The sequence below is a fragment of the Vigna umbellata genome, chromosome 11 (assembly GCF_029865625.1).
Source record: "Vigna umbellata cultivar VRB3 chromosome 11, Vumbellata_1.0, whole genome shotgun sequence".
In the NCBI taxonomy this organism is placed as follows: Eukaryota; Viridiplantae; Streptophyta; class Magnoliopsida; order Fabales; family Fabaceae; genus Vigna; species Vigna umbellata.
The window spans coordinates 6,140,223-6,148,441 of record NC_142175.1 but is presented as its reverse complement, the minus strand read 5'-3'; the positions used below and the strand labels follow the sequence as shown (position 1 = coordinate 6,148,441).

General features: G+C 36.2%; 1 pseudogene; it reads right to left on the bottom strand.

The window, feature by feature from the left end:
• Nucleotides 1-2,543: 2,543 nt before the first annotated feature.
• LOC148190838 (uncharacterized) overlaps nucleotides 2,544-8,219 on the bottom strand; it is a 67,400-nt pseudogene continuing 61,724 nt past the window's right edge.

The following is an 8,219-nucleotide window of genomic DNA, read 5'->3' as shown; positions in this document are numbered from 1 at the left end:
CAATACATGATGTAGTAATCATACTCATGTGACCCGGTTTGTCTATTACACTACAATATATCATCATAATTATAAAATGTTAAGTAACATCATTGAAATGGTACAAAATGTAACAAAGTATGGACTAAAATACAAAACCTTAAGGGAAACCCATGCAAGCTTTTTAGCTTTAGTAGTTGATCTCCCAGACAACATCATATGTGTTGCAAGGGAACTATTAAAAAATAATTTCTTTAGAATACATTTATATAACAAAGAAAGTTCAAACATTGAGGTTCTTACCAATCTATTACTTGTCTAAGAGGGTTGGGAGGAGACATGTGCAATGAACAAAACCATACAACAGTGTTCTCTGGTATAGACATCACAAGTAGCTGCCAATGACGCCTGAAATTGGTAATAACTTAATTGTCATATACTAAAATCATAAATAAAACTTTAAAGTTAACAAACTTCACTTACCCAAATATATAAGGGAGAAAATATATCTCTTTCCCTGTTGGAAAGCAGTTGGTGATGTATGCTTGGATGTCATCAAATTTATTTCCTTCATGAGTCAATTGGGGCTCAATGAACCCATATACATTATTAAACCCCATCTTGTTACTAACACCAAACATATACCTGAAATCAAGAAATGATTTTATATAAGTAACTTGTTAAATTAATTTTATAGAAAAAAGTTCTCATAAACTTACATCATCCACAACTGAACGAGTGAAATATTAATCTCTTCTCTCCCTGACGCAAGCTCCTTAAAATCGTGTTGATGCTAGTACAATGAGATCTCAGTATTCTGAGCACTTATAATATGTGCTTTTGACCTTGTTTCCTGTGACAAAATGAAACAATTGTTATGATATAAAATTTTGAATGATGAATTGAATGATTTTACCTACACTTACCTGCCACGACTCGAATGAACGAAGTTGTACAGACTGACGCCAAGTTTCTTCGTCAATTGCAAAATATTTAGAACATGAAGTTTCATTACTTTTTGCTCCAAATATATATATATATATATATATATATATATATATATATATATATATATATATATATATATATATATATATATATATATATATATTGATGTCAATTTTGTCTTAAACCCCCGAAATCTTTCGACAATTGCAGATAAACACCTACTCCTTAGGCTCGCGACATTTGGAATATCAAATGTCATCTGCAATAAAGAAAGTAATAACCTTATATCAATACAAAATTATCAATATAATGAAACTAGAATTTGGAGCAATATTGATTAACTTACCAATAGGTCTTACCAAATTAGATTTCGATCAGCCTCAGATACATGGTCAAATGATGGAGTAAGGATAGAGATATGATCACGTGCTAGTATTCCAAGGTAAGACCTAAAAACATTTGCATTTGGTCCAGAGGCTACTCCGGTGACCTCTGGCCTACATTTCTTCTAAGTATAAGTTTTCTCAACCTCGTCGCTCCTATGATGGGTCTAGAAGTGGGGACTTCATCCCCTGATCAATGTGGTGCCTTAGCCATATATCTGTCACAATAATTAAGGTGAAAAATTAATAAAAAAATTATAAAATAACATATATTATTTAACAAAAACCATAAATTTTTACACACATCTTAAGTATACTGGTCCACACAACTTGATTTCTCTAACCAAATCAACAAGTAAATGCACCATGATGTCAAAAAAGGATGGAGGGAAAAACATTTCTACTTGACACAAGACGATAATAATGTCGCCTTGAAGTTCATCTAACTTTGTAGGATCAATGACTTACTACAAATTGACAAGAAAAATGAGCACAATCGAGTTATGGTCTGCCTAACTTTTTTAGGCAAAATTCCATGAATTATTATCGGTAACAATTGTTGCATTAAGACGTGGAAATCGTGAGACTTTAGTCCAACAAGCTTTAAGTCATGCATTGACACTAAGCTCTTGATATTTGAAAAGTATCCTTTTGATACTCTTTAAACAAAGGCAAAAACTTATCTCTCTTGTCTGGACATTGTGTAACATGCAGGGGGAAAATAAGTACGTTTACCAATCTCTCTTGGTGCCAACTCTTCTCGGATCTTCATGTCAACCAAATCCAAACCAGAATTCACTCCATCTTTTGTTTTTCCCTAGATGTTGAGTAGTGTACCAATCAACCTATCACACACATTCTTCTCTACATGCATCACATCTATGCAATGTCTAACTTCTAACTTTGACCAATATGAAATCAAAGAACATTGATTTCTTCTTTCAAGGGGTCGTTCAGATGGCTTCTTGGATGTTTTCTCAAATACATGATGCACTTTATTAACTTTTTGAAGAACTTCAAGGCCAGTAAGTGGAATTGGTGCATCGTCTTTCTCTTGTTGTTCGTTGAATTCTTTTTTTAACCTTCGATATGGATGATTAGATTGTAAAAATCTCTGATGACACATATACATTGTCTTCCTTCCATGTTTTAATTGATGAGCTGCAGTGTTTTCTTCACATATAGGACATGTTTTATGACCCTTCACACTATATCCCGACATATTATCGTAAGCTAGGAAGTCATTAATGGGGCAAAATAACATGGCATGCACATGAAAGTTTTGGAAGCAAAGGCATCGAATATTTCAACCTCATTAACCCACAACAACTTCAAGTCTTCAACTGGTGGCTTAAGATAAACATTTATGTCATTTCCAGGCTGCTTTGGACCAGGTATCAGCATTGACAACATCATGTACTTTCTTTTCATGCATAATCTAAGAGAAAAGTTGTAAATTATGAGTATAGCGGAATAACAACTGTGATTGGTACTTAAATTACTAAATGCATTCATTGCATTAGTAGCTAAATCAAACCTAAGACTTCTACATTCTTGACCAAATTGGGGGAATTCTTGATCAATATTTTTTCATTGCTTTGAATCAGCTGGATGACGAAGAAGCCCATCACTTGTTCTCTCATCTGCATGTCATCTTAGGTTTTTAGCGTCTTTCGGATTCGCGAACAAACGCTTAAGTCTAGCCACGAGTAGCAGGTACCAAACTACTTTCAAAGCAAAACCATTTTTTTCTGTCTGACCACTATCTTTACTATTGTTTTTTTACTTGTATCATGATAACCCACATTTTGGACGCTTTGTCAAAACTTCATACTCATTCCTATATAATATGCAATCATTCGGACATGCATGTATCTGTTTATACTCCATACCCATCAGACAAAGAATTGTTTTTGCATCATAATTACGAGTGGCTAATGTATTTCCATCTGGCAGCATTTCATTCAACAACGACAACAATTCTATAAAACTCTTATCAGTTTATCCATTGCTCGCCTTAACACCGCTTACAATCGTGTGAACTTAGTTGAACCGACATACAAAGGAGTCTCTACAATAGTGGACATCGTTTCATACACATGCGCTTGGGCAAAAGCTTATGTGCCAACATCGCGGATCATGTCCTCTAAGTTGTTGTTGAGATTGTTGATAGGGAGAGCACGGGTTTAGCTAAACCTATAATCTCAAAGCTTCTGGTTTTTTATGATGACAACACATAATTAATAACACATGTGTTGTTTATGTTTTACATGATTATTTGAGAACATGTTTGTGTTGATTCTGTCATTGCTGCAATTCATTGTGTTTTACATGAGATCTTATCTGTGAATGCATGACATATGTTTTAGAAAAGGAAAACCACATGCACTTTTGTTGAACTTATAATATGTAGCAAAACAGTAGTTTTAAGTCGACTTCATTATGAAGTAAGTCGATTAAAACTCGTGGCTTTGCACAAACTTTTTCAAAGTTTGCTGTGAGTATTTTTGGAAAGAAAGTTTTTCAAAATTGCATTGAAGTGTTACAAAGTCGACTATATGCGCAAGCTACTCGACTTAGTTAGTTATGTTTTGAAATTCTGTTAATGCTTGTGATGTCTAATGGCTATATTTTATATCTTTGACTAAGCATTGATTATGAGTCAACTGTATTAAATGCGAAATCAATTAAGTTGGTTTGACTGCTACTAACTGTTATAAATGTATAAGTATAATCGACTATATTAGTAGCATAGTCGACTTAGGAGCGTCAGTTTGTAAAAAAAACTATATATAGAAGCGAATTTGATTTCTGTAGAGACTTTTGTGAATCTAACGTTTTGATTGAATTGTTTCAGATTATTGATCTCTGGTAGAGCGTGCTGAAGGTCCAAGAATCCATCAAGAAAGATCGAGGTGTTCATTCTTTGGTGATTGCTTGACAAGCAAGAATTTGTGTGCATTGACTGATTGATCAACCTACACTTGAGGTGTGTGATATGTGATCAACTTCTTCTCACAATCTTGTGAAGATTGTGGCTGCCTTATTGTGACTACAGGAAGAGAACGTGCGACGTTCTGGACTTTGAGGATTGTTCAAAGTGGTTAAAGACTGCAAGAGAGGGGACATCTTGTTGTTGTTATTTGTTTGTATATGCCTATATTTTGATTAGAGGGTTAGAGAGGTGTTTTATATTTTGACGTGGAGGTCACTATAAAAGCCTTGTTGTAAAAACCTTGATCATTATAGTGCATTTGCTTCCTGGGATTGGAAGGACACTGGATGTAGGCAGTTTGGCCGAACCAGTATAAAAACCTGTGTTTGAATTCTCTATCCCTGCTCTTTTAATTTTCAAAGTCGACTTTACTTTTCACGTAGTCAACTATTTTCGCTGCACTTAAAAAATCTTATTCCTTGCAATTCAAGAAACTTTTGAAAGATCATCCTTTTGATTTTTAAAAGACTCTGATTTTTGTGTTTCATAATTTCACCTCCCCCCCCCCCTCTCGGTATTGAAACTAAGTCATTATTTTTCAACAGGTGTTTTCTTCTTATTGATCTTCTATATCCATTGTGGTATCGAATACATTTTCAGTTCGAGAGACAGTTGGAAAGTATATTAATTCGTCGTGTCATATCCATGTTGTATAACTTCGTACGAAACCATCACAAATAAGATGTTCCCTAATAACGGTTGCGTTCAACTTCCTCCCATTCAAACAGTTGACACAGGGACATCTAAACTTCACTTCATCATCACTTGTACTCGCATTACGTTGCGCAAACTGTATAAATTCTTCTACCCCTCTCTCGTACTCAACGCTGATGCGTGGTGAATTAATCCAATGTCGATCCGTATGCATATTTACTGAAATTGTTTACACAATTTTAGTAATCTTGAATGATCACTTTGATCGTTTTTGTATTCAAGGTATGACCCTATTCCATTCAAGAAGATTCACTTTTTTTAGTTTATTAAACATTAAAATTTTAAACAACTTACCTAAAATTTCATGAAATTTTGCTAGCATTTCGACTTGGTCTTCAGGTTACACGAAATGAAAGTGATTATAAATCACAATCAAATATGCACCCGAAGATCAATACAAAACACAATTGCAAATTTTCATGAAATTTAAGACATGTATATTAAAATTGATATGTATTAATAAACTATGAAAAAGTTATTACTCTTCTTAAATTGTCCAACCAGACAATTCAAGATTCAATACTTGTAAATTATTATTACTATCTCATTTCTATTCATTTGTAAAAAGTATATTTGTTAAAAAAATTTGGAGATAGTCAATAATTTTTGTATTGAATCTCAAAGGGAAACTAAGGCTAATTCAAAACAACAATTTCAAGCAAATAAATAATTACATATTCAACCTACAATATATTCAAGCAAACAAATAATTATATGTTCATATTAAAAGAAAATTTTTAAGAATAGGAACCTGGAAGCATGAAAACCGGTCAACGATGGAAAATGTCCGCCTATTAGAAGCTACAATATCTGGACAAAAACAAAACAACACATTAATTAGTCCCATGATTCCTAACCTTAAATTTTCAATCTTTGACACTGCATATGCGTCAACACTACCAAATTCCTCTTCAAGAAGTTAAAAGAACTTTCTCACTTTAACCCCCTCCATGGGACCCACTTCATCCACCCTTTTCTCATAAGAAAATAAACACAAGCTAAGGAACATGAATTCCTTCCCTGCCTAAGGCCTCGCACCACTCACATGTAGGGCGAGTGCAAAATGACGAAATGACGCCGGTAAATGGCAATCACCGGCGATGGAAGCAAAGCAGAAGGCTTCTTCGCGGGGAAGAAGTTGAATAGGAAAAGAGTGCTTCTGTTTCATGATTTTAGAAATTTAAATAGGCTATTGTCTCGGTTCTCCACTTAACCGAGGCAAAAACACCTTTACTACCTCGGTCAAAAGTGCAACTATGGCGTAAACCCTCCAGAAAATTTAAAAAAAATGTTAATAACTATATGCCTCAGTTAACTTCAAAGCCGAAGCATATTGCCTCAGTAGGAAGACAACCAATGTCGTAGAGCCTGCGACAGAACGTCTTGAATCAAGGGTTTTCAGTGCATAGAACGTTCCAAACCTCTACTCTCTACTGCCTCGGTTGGTCAGAGAACCGAGGCAGTACCCTAATTCAAAAAGGCTATCAAGTGAAAAGTCCTCTTTGTAGGTGGGCAACAAGGTTTCCTGCCTCGGTTGTTCTCAAAACTGAGGCAGTAGACCTAATAAAAAAGGTCTGGCAAGTGAAAAGTCTTGTTTACATGTTGGTAGTAGGGTTTTCTGCCTCGGTTGTTTGCAGAACCAGGATAACCAAGACATATACTTTCGCTAAAATTACGAAAATGCCACAGCGTTTTGATACGCTTCGATTTTAGTAAAACCGAGGCGTATATAACACGTTAGAAAACTTTTTTTTTACCAGTTCTGTCGGAGGGATCCTGAGATTCCTTTTTAAGTAAAACAGCATCTAGAGGTAATGTTCTCTTAAGATAATGATTTTCGTTCAACACTGGTTTACTTTCAACTTTCGACTGCAGTCAAAGCTTCATCTCCATTAAATCTTAGATGGAACATGTGCACTTGTGACTTTTAATTGCATCAGCTGCATTTCTCTATCTTATAATCAGGGATCAATGTCTATATTAAGCTTTCAAAGTGATCAATTTAGCTCAAAAAATTGGAAGAGGGCAAGAAGATAACCCTCTTCCAAATAGGGATTTCAATTAGTACCGTGATGATTTGAGGAAATAATGTATAAATATATTATATATATACTTCTGTACTGTTTGGTTGAATTGCCATCATACATGTCAGTAAACAACATTGTATTTTTCTATAAGTGGATACCACTTTCAATTTTCTATAATGGCAGTGTTGCTTCTGCTTTGGCGAGTCTAAAAGAAGTCAATATCCCAATGTATATTGGATGTTGAAGAAAACAAAACTTTGATCTTCTTTTGTAAATACTGATCATCCGTGAACTCTAAACTTCGATATGGTACCTTATAAATAATTTATAGTATATAAAACTGTATTCATTTTCTTCGGGTCTAATGTCACAGTTGTAGCACTAGTAAAAAATTGCATTTTTAACTCGTATATTATGCTTCGGTTTTTTCGGAACCGAAGCGTATCAGACGCGGTGGCAGAGCTGTAATTTTTAAATTATTATATGCCTCGGTTGCTAAACAACCGGTGTCTAAAAGGCATACTGACTCGGTTCACAGAATGGACCGAGGTATATACCTCAGGTGAAAAAGTTACTGCCTCGGTTACCAGATGGACCGAGGCATATATCTTGGGCTTGGACTGATCCACTTCGAGAAAACCTAGCAGCTACCTCTTTTTCCTTTTATTTTTCTCACTTCTCTCTCGTTCCAATCTCACTTCTCTCTCGTTCCAATCTCACTTCTCTCTCGTTCCAATCTCCACTTCGAGAAAACCCCGCCGCTGCCCCGCCGTTGCCCCGCTGCTGCCTCGCCACTGCCGGGAGCCACCACCACCTCGTTCTGGGCGACGGCTCGAGTGCAACTTCTACCTCACCTGCCATTGCGTCTCTAGAGCGAAGAGCAAGCGGCCCCGCCGCTGCCCTGCCGCTACAAGGAGCCATCACCACCTCGCCTGTGCAAGCGGCCCTGTCTTTGGAGTGAAGAGCAAGCGGCCCCGTCTCTGGAGCGGTGGCTGTTGACGGTGGCTTTTGGCGGTGAAAAATCTCAGATCTACAGATCTGAGGGCCCGACTGTTGGCGGTGGCTTTTGGCGGTGGCTGTTGGCCGTTCGCAACCTCACGGTGAAGCCGAGGCCAGTCGTCGGACCGTTGTTGCTCAGCAAAGTCGCCGTTGTTGGCTCCATTTTACACAGGT